Source organism: Dryobates pubescens, chromosome 5, assembly GCF_014839835.1.
Source record: "Dryobates pubescens isolate bDryPub1 chromosome 5, bDryPub1.pri, whole genome shotgun sequence".
Lineage (NCBI taxonomy): Eukaryota > Metazoa > Chordata > Aves > Piciformes > Picidae > Dryobates > Dryobates pubescens.
In genome coordinates, this window is record NC_071616.1 from 39,052,416 (window position 1) to 39,066,306 (window position 13,891).

The following is a 13,891-nucleotide window of genomic DNA, read 5'->3' on the forward strand; positions in this document are numbered from 1 at the left end:
TGATTAGGTGGTGTTGGATGATAGGTTGGATGGGATGATCTTGAAGGTCTCTTCCAACCTGGTCTATTCTATTCTATTCTATTCTATTCTAATAATTTTTTTTTTTCAATTCAATTGCAAAATTAAAACCAAACCCAAACCAAACCCAACCCCAAAACCAACTCTGGGAATAATTATGAAGGACGATGCAAATGAAAATGCCACATTAAGGCATGGTAAGATGATACCCGTGGGACAAGCCCAAGAAATAATTTGGATGTGTAAGGCACAGGTTTTGGATCTTCCTGGATTACCAAGGTGTCACCCACCTGCTGCTGAAGAACTTGTACCAAAAAAGTCACAGTTTTTCCCCAGGGAAAAAAAAACTAAAATCCCCATCTCTTTAAACTAACATTTTACCCATCCAAGGCTTGTGGAGTGGCTCCTGTTCATGGTATACCCATTTGTGGGGGGTGTGGTGTGGAACTTTGTAGAGTAGGATTATCATTTGGACTTGGTGATCCTGAGTTTCTTTTCCAACCTGAATGTTTCTGTGATTCTGTGATTTCCTAAACCAAACCCCAAGTCTTAACAGTCTGTTCGCACCCAACTGCATCAGGCCCTCAGCAAAGAGGTGCTAACTGGCCCTGCAGTCACAGCAAAAGGTCATTGAGATACCAATATAGATTATAATCAGCATAATTATTGGAGAGCAGCTTGTCCTCAAAGAGCTGCAAAATACATTTTTAAGTAGGCCATTGATATAATAGAGACGAGATGCAAAACAAGAGAGGGGGGCAAAGGTTCGGCTGTGTGGCCATTCTGGGAACTGACTGAAAAAGAAGAACAAAGCTATTAAGAGCAGGTCGTTAAAGAAGGGGAGGGGAGGGGGGATGGGGGGCGGGGGGAGGAATTCTAAACCGAATCTAAAAGACAGGAAATAGAAATATGGCACAGTAGCTTACAAAGCAGAGGTCAAAAAGACATTGGTAATTAATGATGAAAAGATAAAGAACCAAGCACTTAATTTCAAAGAAATAGTCAGGGAAGGCATAATGGCACTGTGAGCAGGGGAAAAAGACTTTTGTAGAAGTAAATGAAAATGAGTAAGATCTCAATAGAGCAAAAATGAGTAATTGGAAGAGGGTGAAAAAAAAAAGTAGAGCTGCTGTAAATCGCTGTAGAAATTCACCTGGAACATAAATCAGTTATTTAGGACTGAGGGTGGAGTACAGTTTTGAATGGATCTGTTTTTCAAAGGGGCTTCTAGGTGCACACTGCCAACTTTGCTCTGCTATTGTTCCACACCCAGTTTTTTGTGCATGGAGAATGCAGGTGAAAATGTCTACTGTGTTTGGGAGTTTAAATGCTACCTTCTGAAATGCAGACCAATGGGGTTTACTTCTCTTTCATCCAGAGGTGCATACTGGAAGGAAAGGGGTAAGGAAGCACAAGCCCAGAGAAACAGAGAGTAGCAGATGCTGTGGAATAGAATAGAATTGAGTGGAATAGAGTGGAATAGAATAGAATAGAATGGAATGGAATGGAATGGAATGGAATGGAATGGAATGGAATGGAATAGAATAGAATAGAATGGAATAAACCAGGTTGGAAGAGACCTTAGAGATCACCGTGTCCAACCTATTATCCAACACCACCTAATCAACTAAACCATGGCACCAAGCACCCCATCAAGTCTCCTCCTGAACACCTCCAATGATGGTGACTCCACCACCTCCCTGGGCAGCCCATTCCAATGGGCAATCACTTTCTCTGTGTAGAATTTCTTCCTAACCTCCAGCCTAAACCTCCCCTGGTGCAGCTTGAGACTGTGTCCTCTACTTGGTTGGTTTGGTTTGGATTTGGTTTTTGTTTTTGTTGGGGGTTTTGCTTGTTTTGGTTTGGGTTTTTTTGTTTGTTTTCTGAGCTTTGACTTCATGCAAGCAAAGCTAGATCATGCAGAGTGTAAAACAGCAGTGGACAGTCTGAGGCTGTACAGCCTCAGTTATTCTCCAGAGTTGTAACAAAAAGAGTACATCTCAAGGAAGGAAAGGAAAAATTAAAAGGAAAAGACAAAGTGAAGGTTTAGCTTTCCAACAGCTGCTGGTGTAGGAGTCTGTCCCATCACCTCCCCCAGAAAAAAAAAAAAGAGGAGCAAGAGTGAATAATTGCTATTACAGAATTGTTTCAGTTTATTTCTCAGTTAAGCCTCGTCTACTTCTTTTCCAAGTAGTGTGTGAGAAGACTGCTGTGCAAAACCCCACAGTTGTGGGGGGTTGTGTTCAAGATGGCATAGATGTGCCATCATAAGAAGGTCACATTTTTTCAGCATAATCAAGCTTGGTGAGGGGCTTGGAGCACAAGCCCTATGAGGAGAGATTGAGGGAGCTGGGGTTGCTTAGTCTGGAGAGGAGGAGACTCAGGGGTGACCTTATTGCTCTCTACAACTACCTGAAGGGAGGTTGTAGTGAGGCGAAGGTTGGTCTCTTCTCCCAGGCAACCAGCACCAGAACAAGAGGACACAGTCTCAGGCTGTGTCAGGGGAGGTTTAGGCTGGAGGTTAGGAGGAAGTTTTACACAGAGAGAGTGATTGCCCACTGGAATGGGCTGCCTGAGGAGGTGGTGGGGTCGCCGTTGCTGGGGGTGTTCAGGCCGAGGCTTGACAGGATGCTTGGTTGTATGGTTTAGTTGATTGGGTGGTTGGATGATAGGCTGGACACGATGATCTTGAAGGTCTCTTCCAACCTGGTTTATTCTATTCTATTCTATTCTTAACCTCTCTTGGTTGAGTCCCCTGTTGCTGCTAAGCAGACCCATGACACACAGGATGGCAGAAGCACCCAGTATGTGGAAAATTTTATCTACCCTTTAGAAGATGCCACACTGGAGGGTTGATGTATTATGTAAGTAATGCACAAGCCCTTCCACCAGACAGTGACTGATCCAGCCCTATCTGAAGGATTAATAACCACATCACCCTGGTACTGCAGAGCCAGCTCAGACACTGTAATTCCCAGGGGCTGGACCGCAGCACTGAACTTTCACATGAAGAAGTAATCCGAAGTGTCGTGGACTGTGAAATATATTGAGGCTCTTCTGGGAGAAGGCTGGTGGCAGACCCACCTGGTGTAGCTTTGGGTCTTAGGCAGCAAAGGAGGGCATACATGGTAGCTGCTCTGTGTGAAGGTAGCCTGCCTTAGCAGAAAAGACACCCCTTTTCAGTAGCACATCTCTGTGTGGATCCAGCAAAAGAAACGGGGCCATGACATTCTGGTTTTCAGCGAGACCTGGCAAAAGGAAGAGTGTACGTCCTTGTCATCTCCAGAAACCAAGCAAAAGAAATCTTAACAGCTGTAGGTGTTGAGTGAAGGCACAAAGCCCTTAAACACCTTAAATCACTACAGTTATATCCCCCTGTATGGACACTGAGCCATAATCCCTGAGCACCCACTGCTCACAGGGGCTTAATCCCTTTCAACAACAGGATGAGCCAGGAGCTGTATCCTTTCAGGATTTCCATAACACCCCAGTGCACTTGTCTTTCAGGAGGCTAAGAGCTGCTCAGTATGTCCTGAGTTCATTTGATTTGTATTCATGTCTCCCTCTCCAGTGGCAAAACCCAAGTTGCCAACGTTGCCCTCAGCCCACCAGCATACCAGGTTGAGAGTTTCACACCTGGCTCAGCTCAGCAGAAAGCACTTCTGCACCCCATGTCCTGAATATGACCCTTGCCCTGACACACACTGCATCTCCTCATGGCCACCTCCCTGTGACCCCCACCAAGCATGTGGATTTTGTGTCCTCTAAAGGTACCACAGAAGGAACATGTGAAAGGATGCTTCAGTTGGAGGCAGTTGTGTAGGGCAGGGCAATGGCTAACTGGTATCTCTTGTGAAAAGTGAGCCAAGGGATACTGATGGGAGCAAAGGACACAACCTTGTTTAAGCTTACCTCATCCTTCAGTGGGCTTTTTATGTGCAATTCTTCTGTTGTACCCTTACCATAAGGGTTATCTCCACCACAGCACTCCACAGGTGTGCTCCGTTGTGTCGGTATGGATGCTGCATCCACTGGAATGAAGTTTGCTTTGAAACAAAAGGGATTTAATTCTTAGTTCCTTTGAAAGGGAGAAGGAAGCCTGACATCATCTTTCCTCACTTTAATTACTGTAAGTGTTTTCTTCATGCCAGCAATCTCCCATGGATGCAACAATCAATTTTACAGACAAGAAGAGGTGAACAACTAACACATCTGAACTGCAGAGAGACAAGAGGTAGGAAATAGAGGTGGGGGGGGGAAGAGAGAGAGAAAAAACTCTACAATGAAAATTAGCCCAACCTTTTGTTGTCAGTTAATATCCTTTTCCCATCAACTCTGTTTCCTCATTCTCTTCTTACAAGCCCAATGGCTGCTTCATCTGCAAGCTGGCAGATTCACAGAGCTCCCTTGGCTCTTCTTCAGCAGCACAAGGCACTTGTCCCTCGATGCAAAGTCTTCCTTACATTTTGCCAGGGACACGTTCCAGCATCACTAGCTGTGGGGTTTCCAGCATCAGTTTTAAACTGGTGACACTTTTCCAGATCTATGACAGCAACACTGAAAAGTCCACACACATGCAGATCATCCCCCAACTCCCTGCTTGGGAGAGCCGAGCTCTAACAAGAAAGTAAGCAAGAAACTTGGAAATGCAACAGCATACAAGCCAGATTGGACATTATTAAAGGCTGTCCCAAGAATTTGACTATTCTGCCTTGCCCATTTGGTTTCACAGTGTGCATTATAATCCTGTTCCTAGCATCACAGCATACAAGAACCAATTCAACTAGCAGAGGAAGGGGCCTGGGTACATCCTTAGAAGCTAGACCTGGACACTTCCTGATTTGATGCAAACATGGTAAGTGAGGTAGAGTCAAACTCAGCATTGTTGTAATCTTACATGAAAACATAAAATGTCCTCATCTCAGCTGAGCTGCAGTCTGTGCTTTGGGATGTGCCTGTGCTAGAAATGTGGGGTTGACTCTCCAGCCCCTGTCTAGTTCCAAGTTTCACCACAGAGTCCTGCAAACAGCTGGAGTACTGAAACCATGCACTGGCCAAGTATCTGCTGCTGGACAGCACTTCAGAATGAGCAACACCTGACAAAGTTAAAAGGCCCAGGATCTTAAAGTCCTTCTTCTGACCACAGAGTGGGTATGAGCTCAATCAGACAGAGAACAAGTGCCTTCCAACCCTCTTCCACCTTCAGTCTCACTGTTCAAAGTCAATGGGCCCAAGGGAGCATTTACCTCAGCAGCTCAAATACCTGTCGAGTTCTACACCCAAGGACTTTGGTGCACTTGAACAGGAGTGGAAATCCTCTGTGCATATTTTTGTGGAGGAAAACAGGGCAGAGAATTAGCTTGCTCAAGACAACCAGAGCAAGAGCCAGAGCCAGACTACAGGTTTATTCAGCACCAGAACTGCACAGCACCCTTGGTGTCACAGGTGGCAGCCTGTGCATGGTGCCCAAGGAGGTATTGCTGGCCTCCAGCTCAGCTCCCTGGCTCTTCAGGACAACCAGCCACCCATGAAGCAGAGAGGGAAATAAAAAGGGAAAAAATTAATCAGTATTCATATCTTAGCTTCAGGAGGGTTGAGGGTGTGTTTAGACCCCACAAAAATACTGTGGCTAGAACCTGCTTAGAGTATATAGACACTGGGGCACATCCAGGAGGACAGAGATATGCAGATCTCAGGGCAGAAACACAGGCAGTAAATTAAAACAAAGATGAGCATGCCATGAGTCTGCTTATCATTTCAAAGCACTGTCATAGGCAAAGCAAGCCAAAAGAGGATGGATATTATTTGTTCCCACCAGCCCCTCCTCAAACAAAAAACCCCCAACCAAACATGTAAATGTTGTCTGTCACTCAAGTACCTTTCAGATTTATATGTTTTTGGAGCAGAGGGGTTAGCAAACCAAAACACAAACAAATAACAAATTTTCATTTGGTTGGCAGTCCAGTTTTATGTCCCACAATACTTCAAAGCCAAAGATTCCCAATAAAATAAGAGCTGCTGGGACTGCTAGGAAGAATTTTTTGACAGGTGGCTTCAGGCTAACAGCCCCTAACACACAATGTTGTAGAAAAGAAAGAGGTGAGGAAAAGACTGCTATAAGCACTATATGGCTGTTTAATCCTTAACATGGGAATGTATTTCTGCTCTTTTTCCCTCCCTAGATTCATTTTATGTTCCCATCAGAAGGTTAATTGTGTTAACAGGAGTTACGGCCACAGGGGAAAGATGTGATTGAATGCTGAGTGCAGTTTTAGCTGATAACCTCCGAGTGAGTGAAAGGGCACCAACAGGGGCTGATCTCCTCTAAAGGGGTTGTCAGTCATTCAGGGAAAAATGCAGCTGAGGGAGAAGCAACCTCATCTCCCAGGACACGAAGAAGAGAAGCTATCAAGATAATCTTGAAGCTACACTCATCCCAGGCTCTGTGTCTGTGCCTGTGGCTCTGACAGCAGAGTTAAATTGGATGACTGGCTTGTTTTGTGTGCATGAACAAGCAGGCCTTGACTTGATGCACATTCTTGGAAGACCAATTAGATTGCATGAAAATGTGCAATTAACAACAATAGCCCCCCAAACACTGATATCTCTACAGAGCCAGCGTGAAATCTTGACATCTTTTAGCTTGGCAGCACAGCTTGTTTGCTGAACTGGGGACGTGATTGCATGCCAAGGTTTTTGAGCTAAGACTAGCAGTGAAACCCTTCCCATATACTTAAACTTAATCAAAAATGCCTGTGGAGCATCTGCATGTAAAACAAGGGCTTCCCTCTCCACTGATCATTTGGGCCCACAGCCAAACTCATCCTGCAAAATTACATAGGATTTATGGCAAGTAACTTGGAGGGGGAAAAAGGTTGGATTTTTTTAAAGATTAAACATTTCCTCAAGCTGCAGTTGATGAGAGTGGGTGTTTGTGGAAATGTTTGTACCCACAGAGCCAGGACAAAGGAGCAAGGTATATTTCAGGGCTAGAATATGAGCAGCAAAGTTTGCATCTGATTTGTCTCAAGGGTGGCATGGCAAACTCCCGAAACAGAAAGCCTTCTCCTCCCTCGCACTGCAGGTCTACCTTAGAAATGCCTTGGGAGAGGCCCAGAAATGGCTTTAGGTGTTGCTACCTGCTGCATCACAGTTATTGTTCTTTCTCTTGCCAATAGAAGGGATGCTAAACCTCCAGAAACTGGCAGATTCTTCCCTTTCAGACTCTGGTTCTGCTACCTTTACAATGAATATCCTTTTCTCACATGCAGAGAACGCATATCCTTGTCACAAAAATGCACATTCTTGTCTAGTTACAGCCATAAGCCAAACATGTAGTCCTGCAAGAGAAAAACTAGTAGAGGCAAAATCAAATGTTTAGGCTCCTGCTTAAAAATGCCCAGGTATAAACCTGGATATCTTTTCCCCGAAGCTTGTAAGTGCAACAAAGTTCTGTGATATTAACACCAACAGCACAACTCGAACAAAACAACTAAAATGCTTATTGACTCAGTAGCAGGGAAAGCCAGTTTGAAGTATTTGATCCTAACACCAGCTAAGCAAGTATGTGTAAAGTGTAAAGCCTGCACTTGTTGATTTCTGAGATGAAAATCAATAAAACCGTCCATAACCTATAACTCTTTGGTTTACCTCTCCATAGAGATCAAAAGAGAGTAATTAGATTTCTGCCTGACTAGCGGGGGTAAAAAACTGTTTCATTTTGGATCAAAACCTTCCCAGTGGATTACACCTTCCATCCACTGCCTATCAACACTTAACAATTGCTTCTCTATTTGACTTTGACAGAACTACCAGAATGTTACTATCTAATTTTCGGTGTAGTTGATGCAGGATTTTGAAGCTTTATTTCTAGTGTGAGATTTCAGAATTAATTCTTCCCATTTTGTGTTTCACATTTTTTACTCTGCCTGGTGGTTTGTAACAGCCAGCCTTGCTAACACCATAAATAATTAAAACCCAAAACAACAATACCCATCCAACCTCTAATTTACAACAAGCAAAAAAAAAGAAACAAAACCCCCAACAAAACCCAAACCCTTAATCTATTATTGATGATCCAGCCTTTGAATTCAGATATCACTCTAAACAAGCAGGTTTCTGCTTTGGATTGTCTTTGCATTTCATATTCAAATGAGGCTGAGGCTGTTGCATACATTTTCATCTGATGACATTTTAATATCACCAGATGCAATTGCCAGCCTAGGAGATAACTGCTTCAAACACACCCTTCCTCCGCTCTCGAAGCACAGCAATATTAAGGGACAGACAGAAAGCAGGTCATGTTTTAAACCAACATTTTCATGACACTCACTACTATCGCTCTGTTCTCACATCTTAGCAATCCCAGAGTCTTTCTGTCACAATGGCTTTCTAAGGAGAAATGTCACTCTGCGTTTTGATCTCCCTTAAGTCAGCAGCTTTTGGAATAGGCTGAGAGCATGAAATATCAAATAACAAACAGCACTCACAGCAACTTCACATGCTGGATAGAGATTAATCTATTGGAAAATATGTGACAGCTTAAGTTCAAGTTCCATGTAATGAGCTGTGTTGATGGACAGATGCAATAAATTCACGTCCTGATGCAGAGGACTTTGTCAGATGAAGTCCAGATCACAGGCAGCCACCCGCAGCCTCCCAGCACCTCCTGCTCTACTCGGAAAGAGCATTTGGGGGCATTTTGCTTGCAGGGTTAATAAACCTTACCATTCTCACAGCTCTGAGCCTTTTAAAACTGAAAACTAACCCTGCTTTTTAAAAAAAAGAGTTCAAACTTGCAGTATGTGAACCTGGTAATTTTGTGTATTTCTGCAAAAGTATTGCAGAAGAGCTTACCCCAAGTGTGTACATTTAGTCTGAGACCCCCTGTGAGTGGAAGTACCCTAGCCTCTAAAAAGGGAGTATGACTATTTGGTATTGGTTTGGCTACCCTTGATTCCCCTGCTCTTGCATAATGCCTGCATAGAGACAGATGTGTGCAGCTAAAGCTCTCCGGTGCTGCATCCTGACACCACAAACACCTTCAAATGGTGGCAGAAGGCTGGAGTTAAGGGCAGTGTGTTCAGCCCCTCTTCTCCCAGTGACCACAACAGGGAAATCTATGAAAACCTCTGTGTAAACAGCCTGGTTAATTACAGTCAACCCAGGCTGCAGGACCTCTCTCTTCTCAAGGGAAATTGAAGAAGGTGGTGGAGCCAGCCAGATGGTCCACAGGATACCCTGCAATTTTCCAAGGCTGCCATTCCCTGGTCCTGGGCATGCCCCAAGATTTTCTAGTTTCAGATAATGAAATCCTCCTTTGTTTGATCACACAGTAGTACAGAAGAACAAGTGTCCCCATTAGAGTTTGTCAGACCAGAGCAGAAGCTTCTGATCACAAATCTACATTACACGACAGCCTGGCACTCTCTGCAGAAGCAAGATGGACATTTTCCTCTCTCTGAAAGCCATGCAGAGTGACATAACAACATTTATGTCCTACTACAATTCAACTCATTCATATGGCCCCAACACAGGCACAGTTTTTGGTACTGCACTCCCTCAGCGTGGAAGCAGTAGATCTAGGACAGCTCCAGCATCTTGACTTAGGGAGCTCTTTCCACTGGGAAAGTTTTGGGTGTTTCCACAGGAACAGTTTGGATGTGTTCTCTCTGCCATGCTTGAAATGGGGACAGATGTCAGTACTTCACCCCAAAGGCAAAGAAAAAAGGGCTACACTGTGCTTGGCAGTAATTGTGTTCAGTGTGCCCACAAGTAAGATCCCCAAGCAGCAGGGAAATGCTTTGGCTTTGCAAATTCCTATACAAGATGGTCACTTCACCCCACTTTCCCACTTGCTTTGTCCCTGCCCAGACTCACACCTGCCTTCCAAATCCTCTCAGTGTTTTCACTGCAGAGTCCAACCATCTCAGTAGCTGCTGTACATGCTGAAGCACTGGCTCATACAGCTGAGCAAGGCATTCTGGAGGCTTTGAATAGGGATGTGATTGTGAATTGCAGCAGTAAATGCTGTAAACTTCAAGTGCACGCTGCTGGAAGCCATTTCTCAAACCTGAGGACTGTCAAGTCCTTTCCCTACACTCTTCTCCAGTTTTACATCAGGTTCAGGTCCGTCTGTGGTTTTATTCTTCCTCTAGTGCAGCATCTCTTTATCTTTCATCATTTTCCATTAAATCAGCCTCACATGCATTAGCATTAAAACAGAGGCACTGAAGATTTTCTGTGTTATATCCACTGAAGAGTTATATAGGTAGAGACAACTTTATGCTCAGGTCCACAGCACAGTTTCCAAGTGGTAAAGTGCCTTCTTTGAGGCATTCGACTGGTCCCACCTATTGGATTAATAAAACTACTTAGACAAATGTGCCCTGTGTTGCAGCAGTTAAAAAGAAAAAAAACAAAAACCCTGACATAGATCCTAAAATAAAATAAAATCTATCTTTTCAGAGAGTTACTGCATTGCCTTAAGTAGCTGCACGGTCAGACTGGCTTAGGTGATTAAAATGAACGAGGAACTTTGCAGCTACATTCACCTCTCAAGAAATCATTAAATGAAACAAGCCTGCATATTGCTGAGATGTAGTTGTGCCAGGAATGAGATCCGTTCCTCAGCTGCACCCAAAAAGCAAGTCTTGCTTTTGACATTTTGGAGGACATATGACAGACACCCAGGGGTGGGGGAAAGGCAAAGCACTTGTCCTCGCACCTAGCTTTAAGCGGCAGCTTGCATGCTTTGTTGAATTTGGACCAGGGACTCAACTGTAAAAGTATTTATGTTTTGTCCTTTGGGAGAGACAATCATTTTATTAGGTAACCTTAGCACCTAAAGAGGAGAGTTAAATTAGAAGTGGCACCACCTCAGTACAGGGCCATTGTTCACCTGACATCTCTGGAAAAGCGTTTGGGCACTTTATGTTCCCTCCATTGATTTTGATTCTCTCAGGAAGAGGACAGTTCCGGTCTCCATCACCATCCTCGTTCCTCTCTTGCCTCATTCTTCTCTCTGCTCTGGGAAGGAGGAGGCTCTCTGTCTTTAATAAAGTCACACCAGTCAAGAAGTACTCCCTTGACATGTAACAGGCTGAAACATAACAGACTGTGAAGAGTTAGCACCTTGTTCTGTGGGGCACCTTGCTCCCCAGCCTCCCTTTGGACAGGCAATTGGGTGATAGATACAGGCAGGCCTTTTTCCACGGGCACCCCAGGGTTGTGCAACTGTCTGCCTGCCTCAGCCTCACAGCCATAGGAATTGCACACAAGCTACTGCCAGGCAGGCAGTGTGCTTAGACCTTTCTCTATAGATGCCAATTAGAAGATTAGCGTCTTTGCTCTCCCCCTCTTTGCTATTAAATAGTCACACAAAAGCTGAGCTGACAAATTGCTCTCTCTATGGTGTGGGACAAAGACAGACAATAGATCAACATCATTTACTATACTCAAATCCTATTAATCACTGATTAATGAGAACATGTCTGGGGGGGGAGGAAGGGGGGGAGAAATTACCAGAATGTGGGCATATTGGCTTGTTACTCATGTAACATCTGCTGTAGCTTTACCTTTAGTGTCATGTCATCTTTTATCACATTGAAATAATGTTTGCTCCAGAAATATAATTAAGATAATGGGTTCTTCCTTTAACAATTACTGAGGTACAGTAGGATTATATTTCTTAGCCGTTTGGGTTTAGAAAAATCTCTCTTAACTGCTCTCTGAATGTTTCTATTAGTCATTATGTGATTAATGAAGATGCTTTTATAGGCATTAATGGAAACTTATTATTATGTTTGTTATTACCAATTATATTTTTATTCATTAGCTCTCCTCTCTGACAAATTACATGAGCAGAACGAAACCCAGAGTTCAGCTTTTAAGCTTAAAGAATTATTTCTCTTTGGGGAGTAACTATCACCAATTTTTCATCAGTTCACGTTACGACAGCGTTAGAACACGGTGCTTGGTTTTGATGAACGGTTTCAAACTGTCTCTTTACAGCAATCCCATAGCTTAACTGCTTATGGGTTTGTTCCCCCGTTTGTGCTTGTCTGGATGAACGTTTTCAAACTGTCTGTTTACAACAGCTCCAGAGCTTAACTGCTTGTGAGTTTGTTCCCCCATTTGCTGTTCTGCCAGTGCCATCGGTAAGGAATACTGCCCAGGTCAGCAGCCCAGCACGTGTATTGTCACAGTGCATTTAACCACCTACCCTGGCTCAAATCTCCTGTTTTAATTAATTCCTCCATTTGCCTTTAAAACCTGAAATTTAAAGTTGCAGGTTTAAGTGATTAGTATTCTTCGTGAAGCCTCCCGACGCCGTTATCCTCAATATGTGGGAAGCTGCTCCACGGATAAATAACGAAGCAATTACAGCTATAATCAGCAGACAAATAGAGAGGGGCTGCAGGCTGCGTGTGGGACCGTCTATTTAAAAAGGGAAAAAAAATAAAAAAGAAGTAAAAAAAAAAATTAATTGGCCCTTGCTCCTCACGTCCCGGGTACTTAACTCGTCTCTGCTGGAGAGCAGCAGTGATTAGTGCGGGGGCCGGGCCGGGATTAGCCTCCCCTGCGGCGCCGGCATTATGAAGCGTTTCAGCACCACGGGGAAGGAGAGCTCCGCCGCGGCCGGCCGCGCCGGGAAGCGGCAGGGGCAAGGGAAGGGGCAGGGGCCAGGACAGGGGCCGGGGAAGGGACAGGACCAGGACCAGGGACAGACTCCTGAGGGAGACCACTTGTCACCTGTCTCATTTTGGACATTGAGCCAACACAGAATCACAGAAACATTCAGGCTGGAAAAGACCCTCAGCATCACCAAGTCCAACCGAGACCCCTGCTCTACAAAGTTCACCCCTAAACCCAAGGACCACATCCAAACGACCTTTAAACACATCCAGGGTTGGTGAGTCAACCACCTCCCTGGGCAGCCCATTCCAATGCCTGACCACTCTTGCTGGGAAATTCTTTTTCCTAAAATCCAGCCTAAACCTACCCAGTCGCAGCTTGAGGACATTCCCTCTTGTTCTATCACTAATTACCTAATTACCTATTACTAATTACTAAGAGACCATGGACCACTAGCCTCTGGATGTGACCATCCAGCCAATTCCTTGTCCACCAAACAGTCCACGCATCAAATCCGTATCTCTTCAATTTAGAGAGAAGGATGTTGTGAGGGACCATGTCAAAAGCCTTGCAGGAGTCCCAATAGATCTAGCTATCTGTTCCAGTCCCTGAACCAGGAATGGCTCAGTTCTTTACCTAGCAATTGTTCTATATAGTACCTTAGGGCAGGGCTGCCTACTGGGATATTTTGCCTAAATCACAAGGAATCTAGCACAAAATTTTACACTTCCTACACATCTCTGAAGAAACAAGTTCAGCACAGTGGCCTGTTTCCACCTGAGATGATGACATGCAGAGATGGAGCACTGCAGCTTCTTCACCAGGCCTCAGTGGGATTAGTAAATTAGGAATTCTGACTTTTTAGGCTTCAACAGTTAACTGGAAGCATGCATAGACAGATCTGAATCCTCCCAAAGAGAGACTTGGCTGCTATCTCACCACCTCCCATATGACTGATCTATTCATTCAGCTACTGGGTATAAGATCAGTGATAAGGCTGCCAGAGCTCTTTGTGTCTGAGAAAAGGAATTAGAAGAAAAGAAAATAATAGAAAAAAAGAAAATTTTAGAAGAGAAGAGAAGAGAAGAGAGGAGAAGAGAGGAGAAAGAAGAGAAGAGAAGAGAAGAGAAGAGAAGAGAAGAGAAGAGAAGAGAAGAGAAGAGAAGAGAAGAGAAGAGAAGAGAAGAGAAGAGAAGAGAAGAGAAGAGAAGAGAAGAGAAGAGAAGAGAAGAGAAGA